Below are 23400 nucleotides of genomic sequence, written 5' to 3'. Positions count from 1 at the left end.
GATTGATTTGATTGGGGATAGTTGATTTAGGATCCTTAGGAATGCTGAGCTAAGGTATTGTACTGCATTGTCTAATGGGATTGTTTTGATGGGAGCCCAGTTGCAAGATTGCAAGGTTTCTGTGAATATGTCTGTGGGGAAGCTCTTGTGGGAACGGGTTTGTAGTAGGGAGGGTGAATTGTTACATGTAAGTTTATGTCGAAGGATATAGGTTGGGTTATGGTCACTGAGGGAATTGGGTAGGGTACCACATTAGGAAGAAGAAGGGGGTTGGGCAGTAAATGAATGATGAATGGAAAAGGAAATTAATATGTGCTGGACATCAATAGGCAACAATGTATAAAGTTAGTTCTGGTAATGCACGTACTCAGTCTAAGAATGCATACAAAGTTAATGAGGCAAGGTTGTTGACAGAAGGTTTGCAAAACAGCAAGATTCACAAAAATAATGTAGTATAAACACTGACTGAGAGATTCTGTTTAAAGGTAGAGGAATACAAGTATGGGAAATGATGTGTGATGCAATTAAATCCAAAGGTGTACACTGGAAGATATTTTAAAATAACTGAAATCAGTAAGTACCAGAGAGAAAATAACTACTTCATTTTGTATGCAGTTTGGTTAAAGCCACATTTGTTCTCAGGCTACGTTGTAGCATTTGATTGCAGTTGGGTGTATCCACTGTATCTTTATACCTGAACTTGCCCTTTTAAAAATACAGACAGCTTTTAAAATATCTAAAGAAAGGTAAAGGAGGTATGTTAAAATGTGCACTGTCTGCAAGAATGAACCCGTTTATATCATGTTATCGAAAGATGAAAATAGTGAACGCTATTTCATCGGCCCCAAAACGTCTAAACATGAAAATATTGAACATTCAGAACAGCGAATTTTTCCCATGGAAAAAATTTGCTGCTCCGAAACACATACACACAACACAAGCACATCAAACAAACAGCAACCACACACATACACTTAAATTCCTACATCTAACGCTACACTAAACTAAATATACACTACTATCAACCCACTTACCTTAACCCAAACCCTAACCCTAACCCTAAGGTCCGTCACTATCGCACACTCACCTAACCCGTGCCCTAACCCTAACTCACTTAAACCACCCCTAACCCTAAAGTCTGTCACTATTGCACACACGCCTAACCTGTGCCCTAACCCTAACTCACTTAACCCGCCCCTAACCCTAACTTACAATCGCACACTTACCTGAATGCAACCTGTAACTTTCCACCACAGCACTAAGAATTGCGAAGCCACAGAAACGGCCAACTGAATTATTTCCCGAGGAAAGAATTTGCTGTTCTGCAGCTTCGTTATTCTTAGCGTTTGCTGAATAGTGTTCGATATCAGAACATTTAAAGTTTTAATACTTCAATGTTCTGATATAGTCCCGAATTAACAACCTGTAGAAATGGATATAAAAATGAAAATATGTAAATAGTCTGGCTATCTAACAATGCAAGGATAAAAGGGCAGCTGCTTGCAAACAAGAGAGATAAATAAATCAATGATTTATAATAGGTGTTCTCTGGCAAAAAAGAATAAATCAGGATTTTAATCTAGAGTGAATGAAAGAAACTTTATACTGCTGCTTATACACAGAGTCATCCCTATTGCCTTGAGAAAGCATGTCTATAGTTAATATCATGTTTATTTTTGGGGTAGGGAGGGAATTGTGTGCTCTGATTGGAGATCAGGCTTATCTGGGACAGTATTGCACAAAAGAATATAAAGTGACACAAAAATCGATAGAAACGAAATATGAATGACAAGTTTGTAACAAAGACATAAAGAATATAAGTTAAGTAGAATAAAATATAAGCTTTATTATGGGACACAATGACTTAATAGTTTGAAATGTTAAGGATTCATTGACATAAAAAAAGGACAAGATGCTGGTTTATATTTATTATAGTAATGCACAGAGAATACTGTTGTAGGAAACATGCTTGAATCATAAATTGCATGAAAGTTTTCTTGAAAAAAGTGGGAAGGAGACTTTCTTTGCTAGACTAGAAGGGAAGTGAAAGAAATGCATCTTAATATTAATTATGCAGGGCATAGTAATAAAGATTAATCAACAAATGAAGGACAGGCAGGGAAGATTTATAGTGTTGAGAGCCTTTTGGCAGGGTCTACTAATTACATTGGCTACACTATATATTTCATAAAAAGCAGTGAGAAGACAAGATATAAAGACTTATGGATGAGGTTATAGTCTTTTATTAAAGATTTATGAGAGTAGGGACAGATACTTGGAAAATATGTGAATGTATCTGAGCTTATTTATGCAATGAGAAAAGTCTGAATGATGATGAGAAAAGTCTTAATGATGTGGAATATGCACTTTTTTCAATAATATTTGGCTCTTGGGCAAGAAAAGATAAAAGTTTTGAAAAGAAAGAACACCGTAACATGGTCTGAACATTGAAAACAGATCCAGTGATAATATCAGGACATATACCTCTACAAATTAAGTATTGTTAGCAGTGTAGTGTGGTAAATGTTGAAAATGTCCAATATTTTGTCTGAAAAAGAAGTTTTTAATGACTGGGTACATAAAACATTTACTGAAAGTTATTAGATTTTTACCTAAGCAGTAAAGAGCTAGCAAATAGGTTCATAGGTTCACAGGAGATTACCAGGCTAGTGGCCATAGAGTATTTATAAGCCTAACAATGTTAATCTTGGGTTTCCCCAATTGTCTTTGGTTAGATGGACATACTTTACAGATCAGCACTGAGTACCCCTGTCCATGTGGGACATGGGTGTCACCCCCGGGGTTAATTTATGGTCACCCATCCATTTATCCAGGTTGCACTTCAATAGTGTCATTGAGGAGCTCTGATTTACATGAATTGAAAATTTATTCCAGAGCAACAGTAATCTCTGGGAAACATACCTGTCTCTCCAGCATGTTCTGTTAATGTCTAGAGTGAGTGACTCTAGTGCCGTTTGATTTGTAGATGTGCAACATTTCCATCAGGTCAGGGTCAGGAACTGCCTGTAGACCAGCACATGTTACCTCTCAGTAGCCTATATGACATGGTCTAATAGTGACAGGACTTTCAGTCTATCCACATAGGTCATTGTTTGGAGGCCCTGTATCTTCTTAGTGAGAAACCTCTGTGGTCTCTCTAGTTGCTACAGGTGTCTGGTGAGATACATGCAGAAGGGAGTATTGTAATCTATTAATGGTCTGATTAGGGTTGATTAAAGTGGGTTTATAACATCCTTAGACCTGGATACAATGCCTTTACTTATAAAATGCACAATGTAGAAGGCTTTTCTTACCACCATGGAATTGTAATGGTCAAAGTTCAGATTGTTGTCAACATGTGTTCCCATATTTCACACCACTGGGTTGGAACATAGAGGAGTGCTGTCAATATTCCGCTTTGTCAAATGGGCTAATAGTGCACTTTTTTGCATTTAGTTTTAGACTGTGACTTTGGTACCAGTCATTTGTTTGTGTTAGCCCCTCCTGTAATATGTTAACATCATTGTGGGACTCAATGATTGCACTTAGTTTACAATCATTAATGAACTTAGTAAGCCAAAGTGTGTCTACTTTAGCCTGAATAACTGAGAAATAGATTCCAAATAGTAAATGGCACAGTACAGATCCTTGCAGTACGCCAGTGGTGATGGGTCTACTGGTAGAGGTGGAGTCATGAACTTTGACAGTATGTGTTCTGCTGGTAAGCCAATTAGCTACCCATCTAGTGATGTAAGTGTTACCACCTAACTGAGATAGTTTTTCAATGATACCAGAGTGGGGCATTGTGTCTTAGGCTTTGACTAAGTCTAGATCGGTGCTATGCCCTGGCTTACCTTCATACAGGGCTTTGGTGACTTTCTTGAAGAAGTCTACCAGGTTCAGTAAGCATGATCTACCCTTAATGAAACCAAACTGGGTTGAGTCTAGAGTTTGAAGGTTGCCTTTGTCCTTGTTGATAAGGTCCATGATGATCCTTTCCATGGCCTTGCAGTTGAGGTTGGTTGGACTTATGGGTCTATAGTTCCCAGGGTTGGTTGATGGTTCCCCTTTATGCAAGGGGATTACTGTTGCTGTTTCTATTCTGCTGGTACAAAGCCAGTTCTCAGGCTATGGTTAAAGAGAATGGCAAATGAGTCAGCAAGGTCCTGTTTTAGACTGCTAAGTAAGCACCATGGGATGTTATCTTGTCCCACTGAGGCCATGTTTTTGGCTTTGGAGAGCTCAAATATGACTTGCTCTCTAGAGATACTAGGTAGAGAACATGTGTCAGGTATGCTTTCAGGTATGGCTGGTGGGGATGGGGGTGTGAAGTTTGCGCTAAATGTGTCAGCTAGCAGGTTGGCAATTTCCTCTGGCATAGTGTGAGTGATACCATCTGCTACCAATTTGGCACATAGCTGGGCACTCCCTTTTTGATTTAGGATGTAGTTAAAAAATACCTTATGATTGTCCTTGGCTAGGGATGCTATTTTAGCTTCATAATTAGCTTTAGAGGTCTTTACAAGACTTCTGATCTGCTTGTTCAGACTCTGGAGGGAATTCTTCCTCTGCAGGTGCAGTTGGCTCTTGTCTTTGGATATCAGTTTCTTCCTTTTGTTATACAATCTTTTTATACTAGATGTCCGCCAAAGTGGCTTGTTTTTTTGGGAGGGCTGGTTTTAATCTGGTCAGGTACAGCTGAGTCTATACAGTTGCTCATATGATTAATCAGGGAATTTGTGTACATCTCTGCATAGGAGTCATTATTGCCTGTAATTGCAGGGGGTATAACATTTTCATACCATCACTTAGTAGGCTGTAGTTTGCTTTGGAGAAGTTCCATATTTATTTATTTTTTGCTCCTTTGGGGGTGTGGGGTCCAACAGTTACCTATAATGAGACTGGTTTATGATCCAAACATACCAGGGAAGGCATCACACAGGGGGCAGTGCAGTGACCACCCATGCTGGTGAGTACTATTTCAAGGACATTAGAACCCCTTGCAGTGGTGCAGACTATCTGCTCCAGATCATTTAGATTGATAAAGTCCAGGAACCTCTGTGTGAGCATGTTTGAGCTTGTGTATGTCATCCAGTCAATGGAGGGATAATTGAAATCTCCCATGACTAAGGTGTTGAGTTTATGGTGAGTGACTCCAGTAAGTCTGGGTAGGCCTTGTACTTCTCTTGGTTCTGGAAGTGGAACCTATAGCTAGCAATGATGTGGTAAGGTATTTTGCCTGTAGTTAATTGGGCATGCAGTAGTTCAAATGAGTCATACTGTTTGACCAATCTAGAGGTGTACTTGTGTTTAATGAAGATGGATACACCTCCAACTTTGGCTCTTTCACGCTCATTCTGAGGTCTGAACATGTATGTAGAAGACATTGTAGCCTTGCACAGCTGGGCTGCTCTCTGTGGCCTTGTACCATATTTCAGTGACTGCACAGACATCAGTATCTTCCAAGGTGAGGAGTGCTTTCAGGGAGTGCAGTTTTGTGTTTAGACTACTAGCATTAAGCAGCAGAACCTTGAGTTTGTCTTGAGTGAATTTTGCTATGTCAGAAATGTTGTAATTTTGACATTGTCTAAAAAAGACTATGGGGGAGGCACACACCTTAGCCAGTAACCAAAAGCCTAGGGGAGATAGGTACAGGCCATCTCTGGCAAATTAGCGTGGCCTGTTGACCATGTCTTCCCAGGTTGACAAATACTAGATCTCTCTGAAATGACACCAGAAGATAAGCCAATTGTTGAAGTAAATTATTTTTTATTTATATTGTGGCATCATCCTGGGTGAAGGTAGAATGCTGCTTAGGGCTAGAGACATACATGTCTGGGGCACATAATTTGAGAGTTCAGCCATATCTCTCTTCATATAGTCCATGGAGGTACATCCCAAGTCATTCACCCCAACATGGACTATGAAAGAGTCATAACAGTGCTTGCTGTTGAGTGATCTGAGTGCATGCGTGGTCTGAGAAATCCTAGCACCTGATAGGCAGCTGACTGTGACCTTCTCCTTGTCCAGCCTGGTGAGGAGAACATCTGTGTGTCTCACTATGGAGCCTCCTATGATCAAGACATTAGGTATTGAGGTGTTTTGCCTTATGGGCTTATTTGGTGAGACACTGATATGTGTGTTATGTGCCATGGTTTCTATACATGTTGAGGTGTATGCAGATAATTTGCACTTGGGAGGTGTCTGATCTTTTGGTAAGCTTTTAGTGAGTACTTCCATGCATGTGAGTTCATGTGTTGTGTCCTGCACTTGTGTGAGAGGTGAAGTGTGTGAGCTGATAACCTGTTTGATGTCTTGCTTTTTACTACGTGAGAAGATTGTTTCCAAATTGATAGTGTAATCACATCTCTCATATATGGTATTTGTTTCAGGAATAAGTGGTTGTTAGTATACATGAGGCAATTACTACATTGCCTCAGGATGCCTAAGTCAATCAGGTTGAGCAGAGAAATGGTGGGAATGTGACCATCTATGATGGCAGGTTTACCGCAGTACTGTTGGGGACTATGTAAGTCAGATCAGTTTATAATGTAGGAATAACAGAAGGGGTTTATTCTGATGACAGTTTATGGTGAAGAGATGTGGTGATGCTGCTCAATGTGCAGCTGAGTTGCCTGCAGAGCAACAGGGGACTTGGGAGGATTCTACTGACAGACAGCTAGAGAAAATTTAAGTTTCCAGGTGTTTGCATCTATACAGAGCAGCACTAAACCCCATTGTGTGATTCACAGCTACGCGCAAACACGAGGCTAAAGTATAGATGAAATTCAACAGTTTTAAGACAAACTACCCATGGGAAAGCCCCAAACTGAGCCTTTTTGGATCCAACATTCCCCAACTCAGATGGAAAATGAGCTACACACATCTATCACAAGGGTGCAGTGAGGCCCTCTTAATTTAAGATCATGGGTTTAGAGCACAGTGATACCAAACAGGCTAGATTCAGCAAGACTGAACCTAACCTATGCTTTATAAGACAGTAGTACAGAATTTCAAAGTGCAGAAAAAATGTTTACACAGTCAGCAAAAATAAAGCAGCAATTCAAATAAATGCAATTAACAAAGTGCAATACAGGCTTTAAATATACTTATTTTTCAGTTGTTTGCAATGGATGCCTTGGATGTCATTTCACATGCACTCCAGATCTCTGGCTAAAGTCAACAAACTCTGAGCAGCTATGGTTAACTGAGAGCAAACCCTTGCAAACATGAGGCTTAAATACAGGCAAAATTCAAAAATTTTAAGACAAACTACCAATGCGAAAGCCCCAAACTGAGCCTTTCTCCAGCAATCTCCAAATCAGATGGAACCTGAGCTACACACTTCTGCCACAAGGGTGCCGGGAAGCCTGCTTAATGTAATGGGATAAGTATAAATTGAAGATAAAAACCTGTGGTCCCAATAAAAGCAAATGAGATGTGGAATAGTAGTCAGAGAAGTTGTATCAAGAGTTTAAAAAGTAAGGGATTTACAGAAGTAAAAAAGAAAAAATGGAATACAGTATGTATGTTGGAAGATCAGTAGAAAGAAAAGCTAGAATGTGTATGTAAGCATACTTAGAAATTATGAAGTAACATAGTACAATGTTTTTAAAACAACTATTTTTGGTAATAATCCTAGAGCAACCAAGTTTATGGCTCAACATGTGAGGCCACAAAAGGTTGAAAGGATGACAACGAAAATCAGGGATTATGACAATAGCCAGGTAGAAGTGGAGACATGTAAATGCATGCATGTAATGGTAAATGATTACAGTACACTATATAAACATGATATACAGATGTTGAGAAGAACACACATGAAATGCTGACAGATTTCAGACAATTAAAATTTTTTCAGTTAGAAGTAAAAAGAGGGATATTAGATTCAAAAATAAAGGAAAATAAAATTAAAGAAACAGTGAGAGAGCAGAATACAGTTAAACCCCTGTTAGTAATGTACTTACGATACATACGTGAAAAAAGAAAGAGCAGAAGATATTAAACGTCTGACATTTACTTTTTCACAATATTTTTGTGAGTGGGCATATGCCTTTGCTTAGAAAGAAGTGGTAGTGGCCGTTATACCAAAGGAGGGGAAAGATTCTGTTAATCTAGGGGCATACTGACCCATTTTGATTCAGAATCATGACTACAAAGTGTTTATGATGGTTTTGGCAAAAAGAATAGCAAAGGTCTGCAGAGAATATAAGCCTGGATCAGTGTGGTTTTACAGAAAGTAGACAACTATTTGACAATGTCAACAGAACCCTTAATGATTCAAGGAATGCACTGGACAATAATATATACACATTAATAGTAATAGGTTTGGATACTAAAAAAAAGTATTTGATAGAGTAAGTTGAGAATTTTTGAGGACATCCTTTATGGCATTTGGGTTTCCACAAACATGAACAACATTAATATTTAATATACACAAAGGAGATGATGCAAGGGTGAAGTGTGGGGATGGTGGTGTGTCCATTTTCGCAATTTCTGTTTCCTTTGTGCTTAGAGACATTAGTCATAAACATAAGAAAAAAACAAACAAGATTGGATATAAATGGAGAAGTGCTAATGGTAAAATAGCTCTTTTGCTGGCAAAATGATATTATTCATTACCAATCCAGAACAAGGTATACAAATGATATTTTATAAACTGAAACATTTTAATAGCATAGCAAGATATAACCTAAATGAAGCAAAAACAAATGTTATAGTAGCCAATTATACCCCAAAACATGATTTGACACAGAGTTTCCCCTTTTTGCCAATTTCTGATAAGATGAGATATTTGAGAATTTGGATGAAACAGAATGTTGAATAAGCAGCTAAGGAAATGAAAAAAGAAATTAGATTATAAATAAGATAAGACTATGAAAATTATTTATGGATTTTGACAATAAGATATGAGTTATTACAATATTTTTGCTTCCATGGATTCTTTTTGGAGGTCAGCATTTATGTGTCATCCAAGAGATTAGATACAGAAGAATATTAAAAGAGAATAAACTGAAGAATTTCATTGGTGGTAACAAAAAAGGAGTGCAATGAAAAAAACCTAATACTGACAAAGGAACATGGGTGCTTTGGAAGGATATTTAAGGCCACACAACTTTAATTAATACACTTAATTGAGAACATGGAATATATGCCCATATGGAAGTACATGATATGCATTTTGCTGACAAGGCAATGACAGTATCACATATGGGCATTTGCACAGATCTAAGAAAGTAATATAAAGAGGATCATGTACAGCCTTTTATACATAAAGTTATTACATAAGCATTTATGTTAAAGGAAGTTAGACCATAGAAAAATAAAATAGCACTAGTAGATGTTACTACATACAGTAATAGCAAAAATAAATAAGAAAATGCAAGGATTATTTGGAAAAGAAATAGCAAAGAACAAACAATCGAGAGTTTGGAAGCAGATGGTAAAAGGAAATGAGGAAATAAAATGGGATGAAGCTACACAAATGTTTGAGATATCGAACACAGATCAACATGCACAGACAGGTCTACTGTTAGATTTCAATAATGCTATACTGAGCTTGAATAGTAATTTTGTTAAACCACAAACAGAATATTTTATAACTGAGACCAGAACATAAATGGTAAGTTGGGAAAAAAGTAATAGTAGAGTACATATGTTAATATTAGATTTCAAAAGACAATACAGTATAAAGGTCAAAAAGACATGGAGTGACAAATTCAACAATATATGACAGATAATCAATGCTCAGCCTTTAGTGCTATTGAATACAAACTTAGAGTCATATTGAGCCATTTTAGAGTTTGCTGAAAAGTATACTAGAATACATACAAAATCTTTGCAACATGAGTCGGTCACCTATTTAAAAAGTCCAAGAGGGGAAATACTATTACAGAGAAACATGTCTTAACTTTAGACATGCAACTAAATCAAGAAAATTTATAAAGTTTGCATGGAAATGTTTGTACAAATATTTAAATACCCATACACAATGTGAAAAACTGTTCCTGCAGACAAGAGCATATTTTGGAGATGTGATAGTTCAGAAAGAGGTTTATAAGAGCATATATTTGAATTGCTTCAGTATAAAAATGACTTGAATAATATGCTAAGTCTTATACTTGGAAAGGGAATTTAACCTCAGAAGAGAGAGATGCTTTTGTTCAGTTCTTATAAAATAATCTGGACTAAAGAGGTGAAAGCATTGCTGCCTTTAGTATTGATACTGGCTAAGGAAGATTTAACAAGAAAATGAAAAATAAAGACAAGCCATCAGTAAGAGAGGTGACATTTTTAATTGCAGGTATGAAAACTATGGAGTAGAGAAATATTAAAGATCAGAAAAAACTCAATACTAAAAATGGATTATGTGTAATTCTATAATAAATACTGAGTTTGGAGAACACATTAACATGCGCCAAAGTGCAGAAGATGTGTGTCTACTTAATAAAGTAGACTGCAATGGAAGGTTTGAAGTCACTGGTACAATTGTTAAGATTTGAATAATACAAAATACTGATCCATAACAGTTGAAAAGGTGCATAGAAACAGTATATATAATCAATAACAAAAACATCCTGCACCAAAAATAAGTTGAAATTACTGAATTTAATTGAAACGCATCATACTTTCACAACAGACCCAAATTTCACCTCTCAACTTTGTCAATCCTGTGGAAGCATACATAAATAAAAAATGTATAGCAAACACACAAGTCAGATAATCACCACCTTAGTATTTCAGCATTCAATAAATATGTTCTCTTTGCCATCTAAAAACAATATATATATATATATATATATATATATATATATATATATATATATATATATATATATATATATATATATATATATATATATATATATATATATATATATGGGTCTACTGTATAAGTTCGAAAATCCACTTCTTCGTACTCACACAATAGACCCTGGGTTACACGAAAGTGCACTTAATCGAAAGTGCACTTTCACAAAACCCACTTCAGTGAACGGGCTACGAACTGCCATTTAGTGCAGTAGTCACGGACCTTAGTGTTAAGGCTATCCCCTTACCATGACCCATGTCCTAAACCTAAGGTCTGTGATTACCACACCACAGTGGAGGATAGACTGTCCTTCACTGTGGTGCGGTAGTCACGGACCTTAGGGTTAGGGTGCTGGTCATGGTAAGGGGATAGCCCTACTAGCTATCCCCTTACCATGACCCGTGCCCTAACCCTAAGGTCCATGACTACCGCACCACAGTGGAGGACATAGCACATTTTCCTACTGTCCTCCACTGTGGTGCGATCTGTTCATAGGAGCTGAGTTTGTGAAAGTGTACTTTCGAATTAGTGCACTTTCGTGTAACTGAGCGGTCTATTGCTCTTTTTTGAATACATGGTATTCGATGAAAAGACGTAGACCCATATATATATATATATATATATATATATATATATATATATATATATATATATATATATATATATATATATATAAATTCCACCATCTGGTGGGATCAGTCATAAAAGTATAAAATGAATAGGTAGATAAACAAAAATGTGGACATTTTTGCAACAAAAACAAATAGAAAATGTGTTACATTTAAATAAAAAATAAAAAAGGTTTAATGCACTAGAAATGTATATTACTGTGATAAACATGCCAAATAACATATATATATATATATTTATATATATATATATATATTTATATATATATATATATATATATAGATTAGATATATGTACAATGGATATAAAAAGTTTACACACCCCTGTTAAAATGCCAGGTTTTTGTGATATAAAAAATGAGACCACAATAAATAATTTCAAAACTTTTCCCACCTTTAATCTGACCGGTAACCTGTACAATTCAATTGAAAAACAAACAAATATGTTAGGGAAAAAATATAAAAAATAAAAAACATACAATATGCTGGTTGCAAAAGTGTTCACACCCTTAAACTAATACTTTGTTGTGTGTGCACATCTTTAAACTAATACTTTGTTGAAGCACCTTTTGATTTTTTTTTACTGCATCCAGTCTTCTTGGCTACATACCTGCCATCAATTAAAGAGACTCTGATTAACCCCAAATAAAGTTCAGCTGTCCTAGTAGGATTTTCTTGACATTTACTCAGTTTTCTGCTACAGCAAAAGCCATGGTTTGCAGAGGGCTTACAAAGCATCAAAGGGATCTCATTGTTGAAAGGTATTGGTCAGGAGAAGGGTACAAAAAATGTCCACAGAATTGTGTTATACCATGGAACACAGTGAAGACAGTCATAAAAAAGTTGAGAAAATATAGGACAACAGTGACATTGCAAAGAACTGGATGTCCCTCCAAAATTGATGAAAAGACAAGATGAAAACTGGTCAGGGAGGATGCCAAGAGACCTACAGCAACACTTAAGGAGCTGAAGGAATTTCTGGCAAGTACTGGTTGTGTACTACATGTGACAACAATCTCCCGTACTCTCCGTATATCTGGGTTAAGTTGTAGAGTTGCAAGACAGAAGCCTTTTCCTACACAGAAAAACATCCAGGCCTGGCTAAAATTTGGAAAACAATACTTTAAGTCTCCCAAAAGCATGTGGGAAAATGTGTTATGGTCTGTTTTGGAAAGGCCTAGCCAGAGCCCAGACCAAAATCCAATAGAAAATCTGTGGGGTGACCCAAAAGGGCTGTGCACAAGAGATGCCCTCTCAATATGACAGATTTGGAGCACTTTTGCAAAGAAGAGTGGGCAAATATTGCCAAGTCAAGATGTGTCATGCTGACAGACTCCTGCACAAGAGTACTGAATGCTGTAATTAAATCAAAAGGTGCTTCAACAAAGTATTAGTTTAAAGGTGTGCACACTTATGCAACCAGCTTATTGTACGCTTTTTATTTTTTATATTTTTTTCCCTTTACAGATTTGTTTGTTTTTCAAATGAATTGTACAGGTTATAGGCCACATTAAAGGTGGGAAAAGTTCTGAAATTATTTATTGTGGTCTCATTTTTTTATATCACAAAAACCTGGCATTTTGACAGGAGTGCGCAGACTTTTTATATCCACTGTGTATATATATATATATATATATATATATATATATATATATATATATATATATATATATATATATATACATATATATATATATATATATATATATACATATATATATACATATATATATATATATATATATATATATATATATATATATATATATATATATATATATATATATCTATGGATCTACCTGACAACACAGACGCACTGTAACACCGACAACAAAATCACCGACACCGCATAACCGAAAGTTCACAAACACGAAACCTCACATGCCCGACACACCACAATCCCGACAATCAACAAACAAAACAAATCCTCTGTCCAAAAATCACACACACAACACAAGCACACCAAATTCCTTACAAACCCACAATAAATCTTACATACACAACTATCTACAACCTTAACCCAAACCCTAACCCTAAGGTCCGTCACTATTGCACACTCACCTAATCCACGCCCTAACCCTAACTCACTTAACCCGCCTCAACCCTAAAGACTGTCACTATCGCACACTCACCTAACCCATGCCCTAACCCTAACTCACTTAACCCGCCCCTAACCCTAAAGACTGTCACTATCGCACACTCACCTAACCCGCGCCCAAACCCTAACTCACTTAACCCGCGCCTAACTCTAAAGACTGTCACTATCGCACACTCACCTAACCCGCGCCCTAACCCTAATGCACTTAACCCACCCCTATCCCTAGAGTCCGTCAATATCGCACACTTACCTTACTCGCACCCTAACCCTAACGTCCGTCACTACCGCATACTTACACAGCCTTTTCACATGTCGGTGTTCTCAGCGTTGAGGTTTTCATCAGTCGGTCATCTCACTTTTCGATCTTCTGGTGTCGGTGTTCTCATCGTCGGCGTTGTCAGCTTTCGGCGTTATCAGGTAGACCCATATATATATATATATATATATATATATATATATATATATATATATATATATATATATATATATATATATATATATATATATATATATATATATATATATATATATATATATATATATTAGATTTTACACAGTCAATGAGGCCAGGTTGGAAAAGGGCCCCTAAATTAAAGATCCAGCTTCTCACTTTTTGCCAAAAACAAAATGTTTGCATTTGACAGGCACCTTATAACTACCCAATCAATAGCAGTGAATAAAGAAATGGCAGTGGGGTGAGTCAAAAGGTGTTTGTAGAGAGAACTGCATGCCTACTTATCCTGTTGTCAAAGAGATGTAGCGAAAAACATAATTTTTCTTAGGCAAAATTATTTTTAGCATAAAAGACATTACACTGACATACTGCCATATAACACGCCCAATTAGAAATGTAAATAAAACATTGAAGAATGTTGCAGGTTTGGTTGCATTAACAGAAGTGAAAAAATGATTTACAAACATGTTCACAACAACTCTAGTTACTACATGGAAACCAGCCCAGAGAATGTATTTCCTGAATAAATTTTTGTGATAAATAAAGGGGACTAAAATCATTGCCCTAAATTTTGACATTACTGATAAAAATTCTCCAGAAAATCTATCCTGCAATAAGCATCACAATGTTTATTAAAGGTATTCGTAATGTGTTGACTATTAGAGCCAAATGCTGTAATATAGAGCAGTACAGTCAGACGTGAATTCCTAATCTCAAATTATATTGTAAATAGTAAACCTGTGTGTTTAACTTTTTTTAAGGAATAATATTAAATCAAGCTTGACATTAAGACTTGATAGAATAGTTGATTGTCATATTGGATTTACATTTAGCAATGGCAAGTTATTGAAAGTTAAATCTAAGGACTGATTACCTGATATGAGGCTAATTTCATAGTATAAGTTAAGCATATAACTATAAAAAGGGTATAGAAGAAACTAATGCCAAAATGAAAAGTGTTCCATGCATGGGGATTGCATAGTATGTTAAAATGAAAATGTGGTAAACAATAAAGATCTGCTGTAAAAAAAAGTAATACTTAAATGTAATTCTGGACCATACTTTGTCCTACAAATTGTATACTGACTCAACAGTACAAATAATTTCATACACATAACTAAGTAATATGCTATCATAGATGATTGCTCAAGAAAGAGGACAAGCCTTTAGCAGAAAAGTATTTATTGTTAAACTTGAATATAGACTATCCATAACAGTGCTCCACTTTAAAATCAATACCCACTGTCTTCTATCTTCCTAAAAATAAAGGAAAATAAAATTAAAGAAGCAGTGAGAGAGCAGAATACAGTTAAACCCATGTTAGTAATGTACTTACAATACATACGTGGAAAAAGAAATAGAAGAAGATATTAAACGTCTGACATTTACTTTTTCACAAAATTTTTGTGAGTGGGCATATGCCTTTGCTTAGAAAGAAGTGGTAGTGGCCGTTATACCAAAGGAGGGGAAAGATTCTGTTAATCCAGGGACATACTGACCCATTTTGATTCAGAATCATGACTACAAAGTGTTTATGATGGTTTTGGCAAAAGGAATAGCAAAGGTCTGCAGAGAATATAGGCCTGGATCAGTGTGGTGTTATAGAAAGTAGACAAATATTTGACAATGTCAACAGAACCCTTAATGATTCAAGGAATGCACTGGACAATAATATATACATATTAATAGTAATAGGTTTGGAAACTAAAAAAAGTATTTGATAGAGTAAGTTGAGAATTTTTGAGGACATCCTTTATGGCATTTGAGTTTCCACAAACATGAACAATGTTAATATTTAATATACACAAAGGAGATGATGCAAGGGTGAAGTGTGGTGATGGTGGTGTGTCCATTTCCGCAATTTCTGTTTCCTTTGTGCTTAGAGACATTAGTCATAAACATAAGAAAAAACAAACAAGATTGGATATAAATGGAGAAGTGCTAATGGTAAAATAGCTCTTTTGCTGGCAAAATGATATTATTCATTACCAATCCAGAACAAGGTATACAAATGATATTTTATAAACTGAAACATTTTAATAGTATAGCAAGATCTAACCTAAATGAAGCAAAAACAAATTTTATAGTAGCCAATTATACCCCAAAACATGATTTGGCACAGAGTTTCCCCTTTTTGCCAATTTCTGATAAGATGAGATATTTGAGAATTTGGATGAAATAGAATGTTGAATAAACAGCTAAGGAAATGAAAAAAGAAATTAGATTATAAATAAGATAAGACTATGAAAATTATTTATGGATTTTGACAATAAGATATGAGTTATTACAATATTTTTGCTTCCATGGATTCTTTTTGGAGTTCAGCATTTATGTGTCATCCAAGAGATTAGATACAGAAGAATATTAAAAGAGAATAAACTGAAGAATTTCATTGGTGGTAACAAAAAAGGAGTGCAATGAAAAAAACCTAATACTGACAAAGGAACATGGGTGCTTTGGAAGGATATTTAAGGCCACACAACTTTAATTAATACACTTAATTGAGAACATGGAATATATGCCCATATGGAAGTACATGATATGCATTTTGCTGACAAGGCAATGACAGTATCACATATGGGCATTTGCACAGATCTAAGAAAGTAATATAAAGAGGTTTATGTACAGCCTTTTATACATAAAGTTATTACATAAGCATTTATGTTAAAGGAAGTTAGACCATAGAAAAATAAAATAGCACTAGTAGATGTTACTACATACAGTAATAGCAAAAATAAATAAGAAAATGCAAGGATTATTTGGAAAAGAAATAGCAAAGAACAAACAATCGAGAGTTTGGAAGCAGATGGTAAAAGGAAATGAGTAAATAAAATGGGATGAAGCTACACAAATGTTTGAGATATCGAACATAGATCAACATGCACAGACAGGTCTACTGTTAGATTTCAATAACGCTATACTGAGCTTGAATAGTAATTTTGTTAAACCACAAACAGAGTATTTTATAACTGAGACCAGAACATAAATGGTAAGTTGGGAAAAAAGTAATAGTAGAGTATATATGTTAATATTAGGTTTCAAAAGACAATACAGTATAAAGGTCAAAAAGACATGGAGTGACAAATTCAACTATATATGACAGATAATCAATGCTCAGCCTTTAGTGCTATTGAATACAAACTTAGAGTCATATTGAGCCATTTTAGAGTTTGCTGAAAAGTATACTAGAATACATACAAAATCTTTGCAACATGAGTCGGTCACCTATTTAAAAAGTCCAAGAGGGGAAATACTATTACAGAGAAACATGTCTTAACTTTAGACATGCAACTAAATCAAGAAAATTTATAAAGTTTGCATGGAAATGTTTGTACAAATATTTAAATACCCATACACAATGTGAAAAACTGTTCCTGCAGACAAGAGCATATTTTGGAGATGTGATAGTTCAGAAAGAGGTTTATAAGAGCATATATTTGAATTGCTTCAGTATATAAATGACTTGAATAATATGCTAAGTCTTATACTTGGAAAGGGAATTTAACCTCAGAAGAGAGAGATGCTTTTGTTGAGTTCTTATAAAATAATCTGAACTAAAGAGGTGAAAGCATTGGTGCCTTTAGTATTGATACTGGCTAAGGATGATTTAACAAGACAATGAAAAATAAAGACAAGCCATCAGTAAGAGAGGTGACATTTTTAATTGCAGGTATGAAAACTATGGAGTAGAGAAATATTAAAGATCAGAAAAAACTCAATACTAAAAATGGATTATGTGTAATTCTATAATAAATACTGAGTTTGGAGAACACATTAACATGCGCCAAAGTGCAGAAGATGTGTGTCTACTTAATAAAGTAGACTGCAATGGAAGGTTTGAAGTCACTGGTACAATTGTTAAGATTTGAATAATACAAAATACTGATCCATAACAGTTGAAAAGGTGCATAGAAACAGTATATATAATCAATAACAAAAACATCCTGCACCAAAAATAAGTTGAAATTACTGAATTTAATTGAAACGCATCATACCTTCACAACAGGCCCAAATTTCACCTCTCAACCTTGTCAATCCTGTCGAAGTATACATAAATAAAAAATGTATAGCAAACACACACGTCAGATAATCACCACCTTAGTATTTCAGCATTTAATAAATATGTTCTCTTTGCCATCTAAAAACAATATATATATATATATATATATATATATATATATATATATATATATATATATATATGGGTCTACTGTATAAGTTCGAAAATCCACTTCTTCGTACTCACACAATAGACCCTGGGTTACACGAAAGTGCACTTAATCGAAAGTGCACTTTCACAAAACCCACTTCAGTGAATGGGCTACGAACTGCCATTTAGTGCAGTAGTCACGGACCTTAGCGTTAAGGCTATCCCCTTACCATGACCCGTGTCCTAACCCTAAGGTCTGTGATTACCGCACCACAGTGGAGGATAGACTGTCCTTCACTGTGGTGCGGTAGTCACGGACCTTAGGGTTAGGGTGCTGGTCATGGTAAGGGGATAGCCCTACTAGCTATCCCTTACCATGACCCGTGCCCTAACCCTAAGGTCCATGACTACCGCACCACAGTGGAGGACATAGCACATTTTCCTACTGTCCTCCACTGTGGTGCGATCCGTTCGTAGGAGCTAAGTTTGTGAAAGTGTACTTTTGAATTAGTGCACTTTTGCATAACTGAGTGGTCTATTGCTCTTTTTTGAATACATGGTATTCGATGAAAAGACGTAGACCCATATATATATGTATATATATATATATATATATATATATATATATATATATATAAATTCCACCATCTGATGGGATCAGTCATAAAAGTATAAAATGAATAGGTAGATAAACATAAATGTGGACATTTTTGCAACAAAAACAAATAGAAAATGTGTTATATTTAAATAAAAAATAAAAAAGATTTAATGCACTAGAAATGTATATTACTGTGATACACATGCCAAATAACATATATATATATATATATATATATATATATATATATATATATATATATATATATATATATATATATATATATATATATATATATATATATATATATATATATATATATATATATATATTAGATATATGTACAATGGATATAAAAAGTTTATACACCCTGTTAAAATGCCAGGTTTTGTGATATAAAAAATGAGACCACAATAAATAATTTCAAAACTCTTCCCACCTTTAATCTGACCGGTAACCTGTACAATTCAATTGAAAAACAAACAAATATGTTAGGGAAAAAATATAAAAAATAAAAAACATACAATATGCTGGTTGCAAAAGTGTTCACACCCTTAAACTAATACTTTGTTGTGTGTGCACAACCTTAAACTAATACTTTGTTGAAGCACCTTTTGATTTTTTTTTACAGCACCCAGTCTTCTTGGCTACATACCTGCCATCAATTAAAGAGACTCTGATTAACCCCAAATAAAGTTCAGCTGTCCTAGTAGGATTTTCTTGACATTTACTCAGTTTTCTGCTACAGCAAAAGCCATGGTTTGCAGAGGGCTTACAAAGCATCAAAGGGATCTCATTGTTGAAAGGTATTGGTCAGGAGAAGGGTACAAAAAATTTCCACAGAATTGGGTTATACCATGGAACACAGTGAAGACAGTCATGAAAAAGTGGTGAAAATATAGGACAACAGTGACATTGCAAAGAACTGGATGTCCCTCCAAAATTGATGAAAAGACAAGATGGAAACTGGTCAGGGAGGATGCCAAGAGACCTACAGCAACACTTAAGGAGCTGAAGGAATTTTTGGAAAGTAATGTTTGTGTACTACATGTGACAACAATCTCCCGTACTCTCCGTATATCTGGGTTAAGTTGTAGAGTTGCAAGACAGAAGCCTTTTCCTACACAGAAAAACATCCAGGCCTGGCTAAAATTTGGAAAACAATACATTGTCTCCCAAAAGCATGTGGGAAAATGTGTTATGGTCTGTTTTGGAAAGGCCTAGCCAGAGCCCAGACCAAAATCCAATAGAAAATCTGTGGGGTGACCCAAAAGGGCTGTGCACAAGAGATGCCCTCTCAATATGACAGATTTGGAGTACTTTTGCAAAGAAGAGTGGGCAAATATTGCCAAGTCAAGATGTGCTATGCTGACAGACTCCTACACAAGAGTACTGAATGCTGTAATTAAATCAAATGGTGCTTCAACAAAGTATTAGTTTAAAGGTGTGCACACTTATGCAACCAGCTTATTGTATGTTTTTTATTTTTTATATTTTTTTCCCTTTACAGATTTGTTTGTTTTTCAAATGAATTGTACAGGTCAGAGGCCACATTAAAGGTGGGAAAAGTTCTGAAATTATTTATTGTGGTCTCATTTTTTTATATCACAAAAACCTGGCATTTTGACTTGAGTGCTTATGACTTTTATATCCACTGTGTGTATATATATATATATATATATATATATATATATATATATATATATATATATATATATATATATGTACTAATATAAGACTTAGAATGATACCACAGTACAAGGACAAAATGATTGACTTCAACAATTGGCTAAGCTTCTGGTGTCATTCTAAGGGGATCCAGTATTTGTCTGCCTGGGACGACATGATCGACAGTCCACAATGCTTTGCCAGAGATGGCGTGCACCTGTCGTCCTTAGGATTCCAGATATTGGCTAAGCCTCTTGCCACCTCTATAGTGCCTTTTTTTGGCAAGGTTCAAATGACAAATTCACCACCGTAACTGGTACAAGCAAGCAAATCTGAGGGTAATTCTACACAATGCTAGAAGTCTAAACCTCAAAATGCACTCACTCGAGGCACTCCTTAAAATGGAGAACATTGACATCTGTGCAGTGACAGAGACCTGGTTCAAAGCTCCAGAGAGCACCCCTGCATTACCAGGCTTCAATTCATACCACACCTTTCAGCCACCTAACCCAGAAAGAAGCACTAAAGGCGGAGGCGTGTCCATATTCATTAAGGATATCCACACCTCCAGGCTAGTTGCACAGCATAATGCATCCGAGATTATCCAAGTGCAACTAACTCTGGGCAAGACCGCAATCCAAATTGTAGCTTGCTACAGACCCCCCACCATGCCCCAGGATTCACACTCCTCATTTCTTGATACACTGGAAAGTATTAGGGTACAAGCCAACACACTAATAATGGGCGATTTCAACTACCCCACCATTAACTGGGAAAACTACTCATGTACCAACTCTTTTGCTCAACGTTTTCTAGAATTCCTAAATTCCAACACCTTGGATCAACTTATTCACACCCCCCACCAGGGGCAGCAATATCCTAGACCTGGTCATCACCAACATGGGAAACCAGTGTTCCACACCAGAGGTCAATTCCTCGTTGGTCAGATCCGACCACAAGCTAATCAGCCTAGACATCCACATCCCACCCACAGCCCCAATTAGGGAAACCATCGTAAAAAACTTCTCAAAAGCCAAATTCACACTTCTTAAGACAGAAGTGGCAAACTTCATGACACCCATACAGACTGACAATAGAGGTATGACTGCCGAATCCTACACAAATGCACTTTATAAGCACTTACACGAGTGCATGGATCATGCTATCCTAATAGAACCAAGATGTTATCCTCCAAAACAAGGAAGCCAATCTGGTGGTCCTCTGCCATAAACAAACTCTACAACAGAAGAAAGAAACTGTTGCAAAAAAGAGTAAAATCCATGACTGGAGGAACTCCCTGGTCAACCTCAGTAAGAAGCTGAGATCCCTCATAAAATCCTCCAAAGCTAGTTACGAAAATAAAATTGCCACTGACTCTAAAGACAACCACAAAGCATTCTATAGCTATGTCAAGAATCTAAATGGGAACACACAGATCTGCTCTGAGTTACAGCATAATGGCACTAAATATACAGAACCAACTGATATTTCCAACATCCTAGCAGATAGGTTCAGTGCTAACTTTACCCCCCTCTCACCCCCTAGAGGGCCCATCTCTATACTGGAGGAATGCAAAGTTCCTATAATCACGGCTGCACAGGTAAAAAACACACTCTCCAAAGCCAAGAACACAGCATCCATGGGACCTGACAATATCCCAGGCTGCATTCTACACGAACTACAGAATGAACTGGCACCATACCTAAGTACCATATTCAATCATAGCCTCACCTCAGGCTTTGTACCCACTGAGCGGCGCACCGCAACAGTTATCCCACTCCACAAAGGGGGAGCCACGAAGGACCCTGGGAACTACCGCCCCATTAGCCTGACGAGCCTGGTCTGCAAGGCCATGGTACGTATCATCATGGAACTCATAAACAAAGACACTGGTAATCTCCAAACTCTGGACCCTACTCAGTTTGGATTTGTAAAAGGCAGATCATGTCTCCTAAACCTGATTGACTTCTTTGAAATAGTCACCAAAGCCATAGATGACGGTAAAATGGTTCACACAGCTTATCTAGATCTTGCCAAGGCTTTTGACACCATCCCCCACTCTGGAATTATAGATAAGGTCACTAAACTAGGTATAAATCCCTATGTCATAAGATGGGTTGCCAACTGGCTCACGGACAGAACCCACACTGTGAAAGTAGTGGATTACAAATCCGACATCAGACCAGTGACAAGTGGAGTACCACAGGGTTCAGTCCTGGGTCCTCTCCTGTTTGGTATCTACTTCTCTGAAGTGCAGGCCAACACAGAAGGTCTTTGGCTAACAAAGTTTGCAGATGACTGCAAACTACGAGCCATAATCAAAACTCCTAACAATGTGGACAAACTACAAAAGGGCCTCACTGAGACAGATTCCTGGTGTCAAAGCCATGGCCTGAAGCTCAATGCCAAAAAGTGTACTGTCATCCCCTTTGGTAAAAACTCTGTACTCATGAACTACCACATAGCTGGTAGTCTACTTAATGCCGAAAATGTGATAAGAGACCTTGGGACACAGGTGGACAGTAGTCTCTCCTTTGATAATCACATCGCCACAGTGGTCAGGAAATCCTTCTAATTGGCTCATCTCATCACAAAAGGATTCTCATCCAGAAAAAAAGAGGTCATTGTTCCCCTCTACTCATCACTCATTAGACCCATTATAGAGTACAACGCCCCTTTTGGTATGTACCTCACAAGACATCTACAACAACTGGAAAGACCACAGAAATACCTCACAAAGAGGATTAGTGGCCTCAAACAGATGCCCTATGCAGACTGTCTCAAAAAACTACAGCTTTACTCCATCGCATATCGCCTACTCAGGGGTGATCTCTGTCTAACATACAAAGCTATGTCAAACCCAGAGCTGTTGGACATGCTCCACTTAAAGAAATCCCAATCCTTCCGAGCTACACGCTCTAGGGACCTTAACCTTGTCACCACAATAAACTGAACATGCTGGAGGGATAGATTCCTGTCCCAGAGACTTCCCA

This window comes from Protopterus annectens, chromosome 2.part2, assembly GCF_019279795.1.
Source record: "Protopterus annectens isolate FY-2018-M chromosome 2.part2, PAN1.0, whole genome shotgun sequence".
Lineage (NCBI taxonomy): Eukaryota > Metazoa > Chordata > Ceratodontiformes > Protopteridae > Protopterus > Protopterus annectens.
The sequence above is the reverse complement of the archived record's forward strand: the minus strand, read 5'-3'. Positions refer to the sequence as shown.